The sequence below is a fragment of the Amia ocellicauda genome, unplaced genomic scaffold (assembly GCF_036373705.1).
Source record: "Amia ocellicauda isolate fAmiCal2 unplaced genomic scaffold, fAmiCal2.hap1 HAP1_SCAFFOLD_175, whole genome shotgun sequence".
Lineage (NCBI taxonomy): Eukaryota > Metazoa > Chordata > Actinopteri > Amiiformes > Amiidae > Amia > Amia ocellicauda.
In genome coordinates, this window is record NW_027102738.1 from 23,166 (window position 1) to 37,500 (window position 14,335).

A 14,335-nucleotide genomic window follows, 5' to 3' on the forward strand; every position below is an offset into this window, starting at 1 on the left:
GACAGTAGCTGGGTACGTGTAAAATACTTCAATTATGTCTCCTCCAGACAGATAGAGAGTATTAAGAGCTACGATAAAGTTACCCAGGAGACGTAAAAGCTTGCAGCACCAGGTATTTCCAGGAGGTCTCACATTCAAGTACTGACCAGGTCCTGCCCCGTTTAGCTTCCGAGATCTGACGAGATCGGGCGCGTTCAGGATGGTGTGGCCGCAAGCCGAGAGGCCTGGCTGCATGATGTCTCTTAAAGGCTGGCGGATATTGACGGAACTTCCAGCAAAAAAAAAAGAAAAAAGAAAAATGGAGGGAAAAATATCAGTGCAGCAAAGGGTGTTGAAAGTAGCCGGGTACGTGTAAAATACTTCAATTATGTCTCCTCCAGACAGATAGAGAGTATTAAGAGCTACGATAAAGTTACCCAGGAGACGTAAAAGCTTGCAGCACCAGGTATTTCCAGGAGGTCTCACATTCAAGTACTGACCAGGTCCTGCCCCGTTTAGCTTCCGAGATCTTACGAGATCGGGCGCATTCAGGACGGTGTGGCCACAAGCCGAGTGGCCTGGCTGCATGATGTCTCTTAAAGGTTGGCGGGTATTGACGGAACTTCCAGCAAAAAAAAAATGGATAAAGAAAAATGGAGGGAAAAATATCAGTGCAGCAATGGGTGTTGAAAGTATCCGGGTACGTGTACAATACTTCAATTATATCTCCTCCAGACAGAAAGAGAGTATTAAGAGCTACGATGAACTCACCTAAAGGATTATTAGGAACACCATACTAATACTGTGTTTGACCCCCTTTCGCCTTCAGAACTGCTTTAATTCTACGTGGCATTGATTCAACAAGGTGCTGAAAGCATTCTTTAGAAATGTTGGCCCATATTGATAGGATAGCATCTTGCAGTTGATGGAGATTTGTGTGATGCACATCCAGGGCACGAAGCTCCCGTTCCACCACATCCCAAAGATGCTCTATTGGGTTGAGATCTGGTGACTGTGGGGGCCAGTTTTGTACAGTGAACTCATTGTCATGTTCAAGAAACCAATTTGAAATGATTCGACCTTTGTGACATGGTGCATTATCCTGCTGGAAGTAGCCATCAGAGGATGGGTACATGGTGGTCAAAAAGGGATGGACATGGTCAGAAACAATGCTCAGGTAGGCCGTAGCATTTAAACGATGCCCAATTGGCACTAAGGGGCCTAAAGTGTGCCAAGAAGACATCCCCCACACCATTACACCACCACCACCAGCCTGCACAGTGGTAACAAGACATGATGGATCCATGTTCTCATTCTGTTTACGCCAAATTCTGACTCTACCATCTGAATGTCTCACCTCTTTTTCCTATTTGTAGTGGAGATGAGTGGTACCCGGTGGGGTCTTCTGCTGTTGTAGCCCATCCGCCTCAAGGTTGTACGTGTTGTGGCTTCACAAATGCTTTGCTGCATACCTCGTTTGTAACGAGTGGTTATTTCAGTCAAAGTTGCTCTTCTATCAGCTTGAATCAGTCGGCCCACTCTCCTCTGACCTCTAGCATCAACAAGGCATTTTCGCCCACAGGACTGCCGCATACTGGATGTTTTTCCCTTTTCACACCATTCTTTGTAAACCCTAGAAATGGTTGTGCGTGAAAATCCCAGTAACTGAGCAGATTGTGAAATACTCAGACCGGCCCGTCTGGCACCAACAACCATGCCACGCTCAAAATTGCTTAAATCACCTTTCATTCCCATTCAGACATTCAGTTTGGAGTTCAGGAGATTGTCTTGACCAGGACCACACCCCTAAATGCATTGAAGCAACTGCCATGTGATTGGTTGATTAGATAATTGCATTAATGAGAAATTGAACAGGTGTTCCTAATAATCCTTTAGGTGAGTGTATATGTATGTATGTGTATGTATGTCCAATTGCTTTGACAATACAAATGAAATGAATTGAGAGAGAGAGAGAGAGAGAGAGAGAGAGAGAGGAATATGAGCTCCTAAAAAACATTTGTTTTTATACATAAGCGGATTTAATTTGTCATTTACAAATGAATATATAGCACTATAAACATACACAGAAGACATGGAATAGAAATTCAGAAGAAAAAGTATTCAAAAAATAATAATTTTAAGAGAAACACAAAAAGAAGAAAGCAGAGAGACAGTTCAGGAAGAAAAGTCAGAAAAGAAAAGCTGAAGACAAGAATTGGAGGTAAGAGACAAATAATTAAACAAAAAAATATGTATTAATAAAATAAATAAGCATTCTCAGTAGTTGACTCAGCCAATGAAAATGCAGAGCTCCGATTTGAATAGAGTGACAGTAGGAGAGAGCCCAACTGCCACTGAGACTGATAGAAATCTATCGAACAGCAGTCTGACTGCAGAGCTGCCTTTTGAAATCCGATACCCTGAAGACATTCGCTCTGCACAGGCTAAGAAGGACTACAAACAAGCTGTGATGAGAGCATCTCCTGAGACCCTCATCCTAGACTACACCGGTAAAGGAGAAAACAGGGTCAAGAACAATCTACTGTTCTACACCGCCTTTCACAAAACCCTGTGCCAGACATACCCCAATAACAACAAGAGGGGCATTAGCAGAGGCAGGCAGATCTCAGTGCTGGTAGAGAAAGACACAGACAGTGTGATGCTCACTTTTAATGTATACCACAACGGGACCATCATGGTGCAGGACAGCGAGAGCAGCCTGGACCAATTAGCTCTCGGCTTCCACACCTCAAAGCAGCAGACTGAGGTAGAGAAACAAGAGCCAGAGCCGGCCACCCTGCAGTCTGCCCCCAGCCACACGGAGCCAGACAGTGCCCCATCTCCCACAGACTGCCCCCCTGTCTCCCCAAAACTCTCCAGCAACATTAAAACACTAAAGGAATGCCTATCAGTGCTGGAGCTGAAGTTTGCGGAGTTCAGGGACTGAAGATGCACCACAAGGCTGAGATCCATAAGCTGAGAGCAGCAGTGAGAGACCAGGAGGAGCAGAGCCAAACCCTGAGGACGGAGCTGCACAGAGCGAGGGAGGAGCTGACCAGGACACCCCAGCACAGCCAGCTGAGGAGCCTGCAGAGCCAGCTGGAGAAGCTAAGAGAGGAGCACAGAGACTGCACTGCACTGACCCCACAACACCTACAACCCCTGACGCACCCACTGACGCACCCACTGATCCACCCACACTCCCCACCACTCCTGACACCCCCACTATCACCAGACCTGCCACTAATACACAAACCCCTGAAACGCCACTCCCCTAAAACACACCCGCTGCCCCCACCACTCCCGACGCAAAACCCGGAGTGGCAGGTCAACACAGAGGTGGTCATTCTGAGCGACTCCAATGGGAAGTTCCTGGATGAGAGGCGCCTCTTCCCTGGGCGAAAAGTGAAAAAGCTTTGGTGCCCGACAGCACAGAGAGCCCTGGAGCTGCTCTCCAAGAGGAGGCTGTGCCAGGTCAAACACATCCTCATCCACACCGGCACTAACGACCTGAGTGCCCGCAGGGGCGATGTGGCCTCAGCCCTGAGACAGGTGGCAAAGAAAGCCACAGAGGAATTCCAAACTGCCAAAATCACCATCTCCACACTGCTGCCCCGCACAGACGTGCCCCTGCACATCATCCAGGCCATCAACGCAGAAGTATCCCGAAGATGTGCCCTCCTCCCCAACGTCCACCTGGCACACCACTGAGACATCCAGCCACATCACCTGTATGACCACGTCCACCTCAACAAGACGGGTGTGAGGAAGGTCCGTTTTTAGTGTTTCTCTGAACACATCCAAGCTTACCTAGGCGCTACATATTATTTTCAATTACCCGTAATTCTGATCTGTATTTTGGCTTGTTAATAGAAGTTATTGAAGTTGGACTCCTAATTCAAAATAACCAATATGTATCTCAACGTAATTTACTGACAGACATCACTCTTTATCACTTTCACTTTTGAAGGAACTGCTTTGTATTCTGTGTATTGTTTTATTGTAGTGCTGCTTCCTTTCTTGGCCAGGTTTTACTTGCAAAAGTGATTTTATTCTCAATGTAAGCTCAAAGTCAAATAGTTTAAATAAGAAAACAATGTATTGAAATGAGAACATCATGAACCTGTGTAATTGTGCTGAAGGACAAGCACTGAAAGCAGAGAGAATTTTGTGTTTGGCATTGAATAGCCTTAAAGAAAACTATGCCGTTTTTGGAAACTTTCATATTTAAGTTGAATGTAGGCAAAAACATTCCAGTCACTCCGAAGAGAGAATACAGTTTACTGTTCGAATAAGTAGCCCCTGAATTGAAGATAAAAATCAAAAGTGCTGTTCGTAATTAGTTTACACTTTTACATCAGATGTCTTGTTTTTGCGTTCCAAATTGAGGAGTTGTGGCATATAATGTAAATGAAGTTACTTCACTAGTAGTGCGATTTCTACGTTGTGTATGTGTGTTTGTATATATGAACTCATACATTTTTTAAAGATTGTATTTGGAAAACAAATTCAGGTATAGCACGTGTCCCCCTTTTGAATGGGTTCTATATATAACATTTTAAAACGAATGGTTCTGTGTAGAACGCTATGTTTGGGGGTTCTTCATGTAACCCCTTTGAAGGGGTTCTACATAGAACCATAAAGGGATCCACCAGAGCGATTACTCGAGGAACCCTTTATGGTTCTGTGCAGAACAATTTCTTCTAAGAGTGTGGAGTGTCGCCACACAATTTCTCTCAGAGGGCTTTTGACCAATGGCAATCCAATCCTGAATGACGTCACCACTATCCTGTTGTACTTTATGGGAGAGATGTATTAAGTAGTTTATAATGAGAAGAATAACAATAATCACCTGTTTTTCATAGGTTTTGTATCCATGGTCTCCTTCATATTAGGAAAGGAAGTTGATCCATAGCCTACTCAGAGACAACTGAGAGTTGGTCTCTGAGCAGCAGCACAAAGGGGTCGAGTCTCTCAATGTCCGTGTGTTGGAGATATTCCACCATATTGGTCCCAGCCTTTAAAACAATGTTAAAGAAGATGTTAAAGATATTGTAGAAATATATTGCAGAAGAGCAGAACTACAATCACACTTTTTCAATGCTATTGCTGTTTTCTACCTCCCTGGTGAGGTACCAATGCGGGAAGTTTGAGAGAGTATTTCTAAAATGTGTATGATCCAATACACACAGTTATTTAAAAAGCTGACGTCTTGTACATGCTCACCAGAACCAAGCCTAATTAAATAACACATTTAATATTAAATAAGTACATGTGCAGTAGCCACTTGGACAATTACAGATCCCCAGGTCAAAACACAACAGAAAGACATGGAAGATCGTATTTTCAAATCACATCTGTGGCCCCCCTAACTGTAATTTGGTATTAGTGGGTCAAAGGATTTATTTGGTTCAAGTGATAATAAGATCATATTTTGAAAACAAGCACTACAGGATGTCATATTTAAAATGACTGTGAGTACCTTTCTTTAGTGACGGTTCTGAGGGGGGCAGGGATTAGTTGAGTGTGCTAATTGGAGCTGTGAAGTGTGCAGAGAAAATACAAATGTTTTCTTTTAATATGAAAACAAAGAACTTTTTTTTAACACCGACCTGGGATTGTGTTTCTTTCCAAGTTTCCTTATTGTTTCTGAGAAGAGACTGTTCACTTGCAAAGTGAACTGGACCCGTGTGACTCGCAGGTAAGGAGAGCCCGTGTTGAACTAAGATGGCTACAGTGAGTTTTCCTGGACAAAGCTCGGGCAAAGGATAGCGCAGAGTGCACCTGCACCTGAGATTGTGTTGAGAAGCTTTGTGATAAGAGCAGGTAAAGAGGGAAAAGAAACACAAGTATTTTCTTTGTTTGAAGAACACATTTTGTTTTAACTGAAACGGGACTACAACTTTTGAAAGGGAAATAGTTGCTAGTGCACTGTATTTTTATTGAGTTTATTAGAAGATAAAAGCTTATATTTTGGACAGAACGAACTCGTTTGGCATGCAACTAGCAGCAAACGATGTGAAGCAAACAAAACAGTTAGCAAGTTAGCAAGTTACAGTCTGTCCTAGGTCCGGGGGTGCTTATGGTTGTTTATGGGTTCCCTTACCTTAGCCAGTGTCATGTACGGGTGTCCGTACCTTACTGGAGTGTTTGTTTTTATTATAATATATATACATAATATAATATATAATAATGTAATATTTCAGATAAATCGTCACAGTGAGTGACACCAGCATTATTGGTTTTTTGAGAAATAAAAAAACAGAATGTAGAGAAGAAAATGTTGGAAGGAAGTTGGGAGAAAGACTGGTCTCCGAAGGAGCACCGGGACTGGTGGAAGCAACAACAACCAGATAAGACAGAGAAAGGAATTGTGATATTGTGTCAGGTTGGTGAGAATCAAGAAAAGAAAATAACAGAAATGGAAGATCATCATAAACAGTAATGTGAATTGAGAGCAGAAGTTGTGAAAAATACGATAGAATTAATAGAACTACAAGGCAAATTAGAAGGGCAAGAAAAGTGGTCAGAAAAGGTGAAGGTGTAGGTGCGCGATGTGCTGCCGTGTTAGGAGCGCGTCGCGACACAGATCACTCCGAGGACGACAGGCCCGATTGGGATGATTTAGATCGCAAAGCATGGGAATATGAAAAAGGAGGTTTTGCTAGCGCTCCTCCCCCATATAATCCGGAATATAAATCAATCACTGATTTTGGTTATAATAATACATTGTATCCAGATCTGACCGCTCTGAAAACGGTCCCAGCTGCACCCATGCAAGTCAAAACTAGACAGAGTAAAGAGGAAGGTCAATCAATAGTCTATACGACTAAAACCCATGTCCCCTTCTCCCCAGGAGAAAAAGAAATGATATGGGCGTCCCTCCCAAAATTAAAACCAAACCAGGGTAACACAACTTTTTGGGATATTCTAGATGAAAAGATGGTTATTCACCTCCTTCACCCGCACGATGTACACATCATCGTGAAGGCTAAATGTCCGCCCAACATTTGGATACAGTTACTACGAGAATATCAGACCGGGGAGTGGGCTAATGTAGCCTCTACAGATGAGGAGGAAATAACAGAACTTTTTCACAATGGATCAAGAAAACTGAGATAGTGAAATAATGAAATAATCGAGTGGGATTATTTGACATTTTATTCTAAATAATCATAAGCTTAAATAATAAGTTATAAGGGCTGTTTGAGACACTGCAGGGTCAATAAAACATGCCACAGATCGGATATCTGAATTATCTTTAGATATCAATGTGTATGTGCTTTGTGTGTTTATGAATATGTATAGTTTGAAGGTGATATAAGGTAAATGTCTATGTTTTGGCAATCATTTTAGAATTATATTTAAAAATGTAACAACAGATTTATCATATTCATGAGGATCTTTGGCTCTATACAGAGTGCCTCAAGCATCAGAAATCAGAAAGAAAGACTATTATAAGAAAAGTAATCCAAAATATACATTGAATAAACAGATGGATAATAATAGTAATACATAAATAGTCATGGTGTCTCCACAAGAAGAACCAGAATTTGTTTGTTAAACATCATGTTATGGACAAGCTCTGTCAAAAGTCAAATTCAAGGAAACAAAAGGCTAGAAGAGAGCCTGGTGCAGCCCTGACAGCCTGTGAAAGCAGGAGAATGTAAACAGTCTGGTGACATGTTACAGTCTTTCAGAAAATGTTTGGTTATTGGTGCCTAGCATATAATACCTGAAATGAAAGTCAAAGTAGACCATGGTTTTAAGATGAGTGATGTAGGAAAAGGGTAAGATACCGCAGAAGTATAAGATTACAACTATAGAATAAGTAAGCTCAAGTAATATAAAATGCTTTACAGGAGAAAAGTAAGAATGGAAAGGAAGAGTAAAAGAGAAGGTGTCCTAGGATTATGGGAATCATTATTGAGATCAATGGCCTATTGGCTAATATTTTGTTAGGTACATATATGACTTCAATAAACGAATAATGGAGTGACATCTGTATAAATATAAATAAAACATATTGATAAAAAAACCTGAATACATTTCTTGTAAGAAATTAAGAATAGGAGAAAGAATAGCTGTTAGAATGCAGAGCAATGTTAACCAAAGTTGAAGAGGGTTTGAGTAAGTTGACGAGGGTCTGAGTAAGTTGATAAGGCTTGGGAAGCAGGAAAAGGCGAGTTTGATGTGTGTGAGACAAATGTGCTGCCACTTTTAGCACAGAGAGCTTCTGATGGTGATTGAATGAAACGTGGGAAAATAAATAAACTTGATGTAGGATAAATGAATAAATAATTGAATGAGATATGAGCCGCAGAGACCTCCCACATTGGAAAGTGGACTACAGCAGATAATCCTCTCCTCTCCCAGGGCAGGGTGATTAAGTGGGGACGCGTGTGAAGAGTGCAGGTGGACCCAGGTGAGTTGTGAAAGAAAGAAGAAACAAAAATAATAAGGCACGCGTGCAAACAATCAAAATAATACTAAGTGAATAACAAATTAAACAATAAAGTGAAAGATAATCAACACACAAAATAATGGCAATATAGAACCAAACAAAATACACAAGCCATATTGCATAAAGTGAAGTGAAATATAAATATAATAAGTAATGGTGATTAAGGAGCTAATTAACACCGTCCGTGACATTTACATTGGTTGGGTGTGTGTTTTATTGAAATACAAAATAATTCTATTTTTCCGAAGTGCTGAACTTTAATACAGTCTAGAAAGATTAATATTTTTTGTCTTGGGCTATATTATTATTACCATAGTTTTTCTATTGTATAAGTATCTTGGAGTAGAGGCATAGGTGGGCATGTGGGCAGAGGAGTAGGAAGGCCGGTCAAGCAAATAAGCTTGCTAAGGTACGCAGCAGCAGCAAGCAGCCCCCACATCCAGCCAGCCAGCCAGTCTGGCTGGCAGTGACTGAGTGGTTGACAGACGGCAAGCAACGGAATGTACGTGCTCTGTGATGTCATAGCAGTCAGCTGAGAGAGGCTCGTGATGTCATCGCTGAGCTGGCTGGCTGGCTGGCTGGCTGGCGGGCTGGCTGGCTCTGTGTGTGTGTGTGTTTGTGTGTGTGTGTCTGTTTTTCTGTTTGTCAGTCTGTCTGTCTGTCTCTCTCTCTCTCTCTCTCTCCCTCTCAATTCATTTGTATTGTCAAAAGCAATTGGACATACATTCATACATACATATATATATATATATATATATATATATATATATATATACATACATACATACATGCTAGAAAGTCATTACTATGTTATCTTAAAGGCTAACTAAGCAGAACATATATCATTATCGAACAGAGTTCATAGGTCTATACATGGTATTGGGGAACAGGCACGTAGGTCATTCTGTTTGACATTGTCTCCAAGGTTCTCATTGTAAATAACAAAGAGAAATCAAACTACCTTATGGCCTCCTGACCTTCTAGCTTGACCTTATCTTTCTTAAGTATACAAGAGAGAAAAACAGTTGTGAGAAAAGAATTTCTAACTTTCCTTCCACACATACATACATACATACATACATACATACAAACCAGAGGCATGCAAAAAAATATAAAGAGGAAGAAAATGTTGTATAGCACATACAAAAGGGATGGTGATGAAACAAAATACATAGAATATGTTGAGCTGCAAAGAGATCTTAAGAAAGGGATCAGGAAAGCAAAGAGGGAAATAGAAAGAAACATAGCTCTTGGAGCTACAACCAATGCAATGAGCTTTTTTCAAAATTACAACAGCAAGCGGTCAATTAAGGAGGAGGTGAAACAGATAAAGGGCAAAAATGGAGGTATCTTGGAAAACGAACAAGATGTGGCAAATATTCTAAATGAGTATTTCACAGAGGTTTTTACAAAAGAAAAAACAGATGACATGCCACAGGTTGACAATCAATCCAGTCAAACCCTAAGAGAGATCAGGATAAATGAGGAGGAGGTACTAAAGGGACTAGCAGAATTAAAATCAAACAAATCACCTGGGCCAGATGGGATATTTCCAACAGTACTTAAAGAAATGAGGGAAATTATGTATAGGCCGTTAACTCGATTATTTCAAATGACACTTAGAACAGGGGATGTTCCCACTGACTGGAAGACAGCAAATTTCATACCAATCCACAAGAAAGGGGACAAAACTGAGCCAGGAAATTACAGACCAATCAGTCTCACCTGCATCACCTGTAAAATGTTGGAAAAAATGATTAGACAGAAAATAGAGGAGCATCTCAATGAAAACCATATTCTTGGAGATAGTCAACATGGGTTTAGACGAGGCAGATCATGTCTTACTAACTTAATACATTTTTTTGAACATGCAACTGCAGCTGTAGATCACGTGAAAGCATATGATATGATATACTTAGATTTCCAAAAAGCTTTTGATAAGGTTCCACACCAAAGACTGATCCTCAAATTGGAAGCTGTAGGCATTCAGGGTCATGTAAGTAGATGGATTATGAACTGGTTGATGTATAGGAAACAGATTAGAGGAGTCACTTCTAACTGGAGTGAGGTTGTTAGTGGAGTTCCACAGGGATCAGTACTAGGGCCTTTGCTTTTTCTAATCTATATTAATGATCTGGACTCTGGGATACTTAGCAACCTTGTCAAATTTGCAGATGATACTAAAATAGGTGGCTTAGCAGATACAATCTTGGCAGCACATGCTATTCAGAGGAACTTAGATAAATTCAGTTGTGGGCTGACACCTGGCAAATTCAATGTGGACAAGTGCAAGGTAATACATGCAGTAAAACAAAAATGTCCACTATAATTACACTATGGGAGGTACAGATCTAGATGAAGTAATGCATGAGAAAGACCTAGGAATCTATGTGGATTCACTTTCTCCATCCAAACAATGTGGGGAAGCAATACAAAAGGCATACAGAATGCTAGGGTATATCGTCAAAAGTGTAGAATTTAAGTAATGTTAAGACTGTACAATGCGCTAGACCTCATCTGGAATACTGTGTACAGTTCTGGGCACCACACTTCAAGAAGGATATTGCTGCTTTAGAGACAGTTCAGAGGAGAGCAACCAGACTTATTCCAGGTCTGAAGGGAAAGTCCTACTCGGAGAGACTGAGGGAACTGAACCTTTTCACCCTGGAACAGAGGAGATTACGTGGGGACTTGATCCAAGTCTTCAAAATCATGAAAGGTTCCTCAAACCAGAGGAGCTTTTCCAGATCAGCAGGGACACACGCACCAGGGGACAACAAATGGAAATTGGGCTTCAAGGCATTCAAGATGGAAAGTGGTAGAAGCTGAAAGTTTGGGAACATTTAAAAATAGACTGGATAGGATCCATGGATCACTTAGATATTAATGGACACCAAACGAGCATGATGGGTCGAATGGCCTCCTCTCGTTTGTAAACTTTCTTATGTTCTTATGTTCTTATGAATGTTCCCTAAGCATGTTTCAAATGTTCCCTAATTTATGTTACAAATGTGCCTTAGCACCTCTCTCTCTCTCTCTCTCTCTCTCTCTCTGTCTCAATTCAGTGCATTTGTATTGTCAAAGCAATTGGACATGCATACATACATACATACATATATATGGAAAATAAACAATATGTGTACATCTCTGCATTAATGGTGCCCTAACAGATGTGCAAGTTACATGACAGACAGACAGACAGACACTCACACACACTTTCACACACACACACACACACACACTTTCACAGACAGACAGACAGACAGACACACACACACACACACACACACACTTGTATACCTGACACGTATAGAAGACTGGATAGGGAGATATAAATAGCAATGGGGAGACTCTTGTACTTGGTGTGGCTCTATCCATATAGTGGGGCCAGCAGCCACTTAGCAGGTGTAGCAATAGAAGCTCAGCCTGGGGAGACTGGATTTAGCATTTCCTCTCCATTTTGATAAGTATCCATAATCATTTCTGCAAAATACTTCTATGATACCTATGTATGTTTTTTACTTGTACTATATTATACTATCAAGTATCAGTGTACACATACAATGTGACCTGTTACATTAATACAGAGGCCACGGAAGGCCAGATCAGTAATAGCCACTGTCCCCTGATATTACACTTTTTTACAATCACTTTGGCACTCATTTCAGAACCTTGATGTCATTTTTCAAAACTCTAGACACAAAACTCACACCCGATGATCAAAATGCACATTTTTCAATTGCTTGGATACAATACACATCAACCTTAGATCATTTGTTCAATGAACTAAAATGATACAACTTAACGTCAAAGTATTACCATTTCAAAATGCAATTCACACATTACATCTGAGATCACTGTCTATTCATTTCATTACAAAGATCTAACTATCAATTGATACAGCTGCTCAAAATGATAAGTGACTGTTGCATTACTCTTAATTCATAGTTTTATGGAAACTGACGAACAGTATTCCATGTTTCGATCATGAAAGTTTCAGGATAATGAGATCCATTGACACCAATAACCGAGGAGCATGAACCAGTTGGACTACATTATCTATGGATGTAATATTTCATCATCATTCATCATCATGTAGCACTTTTCCACACCATGTTTTCAGTGTGGAAGGAAAGTTAGAAATTCTTTCTCTAATACCTGTTTTTCTCTCTTGTATACTTAAGAAAGATAAGGTCAAGCTAGAAGGTCAGGCCAGAAGGTAGTTTGATTTCTGTTTGTTATTTACGATGAGAATCTTGGAGACAATGTCAAACAGTATGATTGAAGTGCCTGCTCCCTAATCCATGTGTTGATCTATGAACTCTGTCCTATAATGATATAAATTCTGCTTAGCTAACTTTTAAGATAACATAGTAATGACTTTCTGATTATAACCAGCTCTTTGATTTTTGTGTATAAAAGCTCTGACTGTTAAAATGAAGGCAGAGCGACTTTGGGATCTTCTTGAGTCACTGTTCCTCTCCACGCTGCGTGTATTAAAGGCATTGCAACTAACGCTCCAACCTGGTTGAAGATGATTGTTCTTCCACATCAGATTTGACATTACTGTATGTATGCAGGCCCTTGTAATTGCTTTTCCAATACTGCCAACTGGTTATTGATGATTGATTTCACATTGTGGTACGAGTATCGAGTGAAATGAGTGCTATCCACCCGAGCAACACAGTGATAACATGGAGCCGGCAGGTCATCCAGGTCACAATAGAGGTCAAGCAGTGGGAGGAGGAAGACGTGGTGGTCAAAGGAATGGAAGGGGACATGCACCCCTTCTGAGAGGTGGTCGTGGGCCTCGTCATAGAGGAGGGCTTAGGCCTCACCAGAGAGGCAGCCATGGGCCTCATTTGAGAGGTGTTGGGGGAACGTGGTAGAGGACAAGGCCACGGACCAGACAGCGGCAGCAACAGCAAATAGTGTCCAGTGAAATCCGAGAAATAGTTGTAGAACATGTTGTAAATCATGGCATGACCATGACTGAGGCAGCTACAATGATTCAATCAAACCTCAGAATCAACTCAGGATCAACTGTGGCCTCAATCATCAGAAATGTCCGTACTGAGAAGCGGCAAGTCTTCAGCATGCACTAAACATTAGGCTACTCTCAATTGTCAAATGACTGTATACTGCATACCAATGTGTAGCACAGAGTATAGTGTGCCTTTTGAAAGAAATGCAGACAGAGTGAAGCAGCTGATGACTGAGTATGTTCAGGTATGTTCAGTTTCAAGATGCCTCTTGTGAAAAATGGTTGTGAGAACCTGAACCTGAACACAGGGCTAATGGAAATTTAGAAGTACAGTAATCAATCCTTTGTTTTGCTTTTTACACTAAGCCAGGTGAGGAACACTGCAGTTGACATTTTACTGTAGTTTTGTTCTTTTTTGTAGCTAATTATTGTTGCATGGATTCAAAGAAACCTATGGTGTGATTTGATTGTATTGCATCAATACATTTCAGATTTTGTTCAATGATTCCACTGTGTCTGTAGTATTCTCTCTACTAGTCCTTTTACAGTGATGTATTTATGTGTAGTACCATAATGAAACATGTATCACATATTTTGTACTACAATATTTAATGATTGTACGAACAACTACACAGTGAAACTATCGGTATCTTCTGTGTTACTATGTTACTATGGTATTTCATGATAAATGAGTTATTTGAACCAACAAGTCTGCAAGTGCTAGGTTTCTTTAAAGATATGAATGCACAATGCAATGTTTTGAACATTGGACAGCCTGTGTTACAAGTGATGACCGTTTTGAGTTTTGTGTCTAGAGTTTTGAAAAATGACATCAAGGTTCTGAAATTAGTGACAAAGTGATTGTAAAAAACTGTATATTCATCCTATTTAATGTGCTCTTTTAAAAT

General features: G+C 40.6%; 2 pseudogenes; both read right to left on the minus strand.

Annotated features, from left to right (window-relative positions):
• Positions 1-97: 97 nt before the first annotated feature.
• Positions 98-216, minus strand: LOC136724135 (uncharacterized; annotated as a pseudogene).
• Positions 217-430: 214 nt separating this feature from the next.
• LOC136724017 (uncharacterized) lies at positions 431-549 on the minus strand (annotated as a pseudogene).
• Positions 550-14,335: the final 13,786 nt, after the last annotated feature.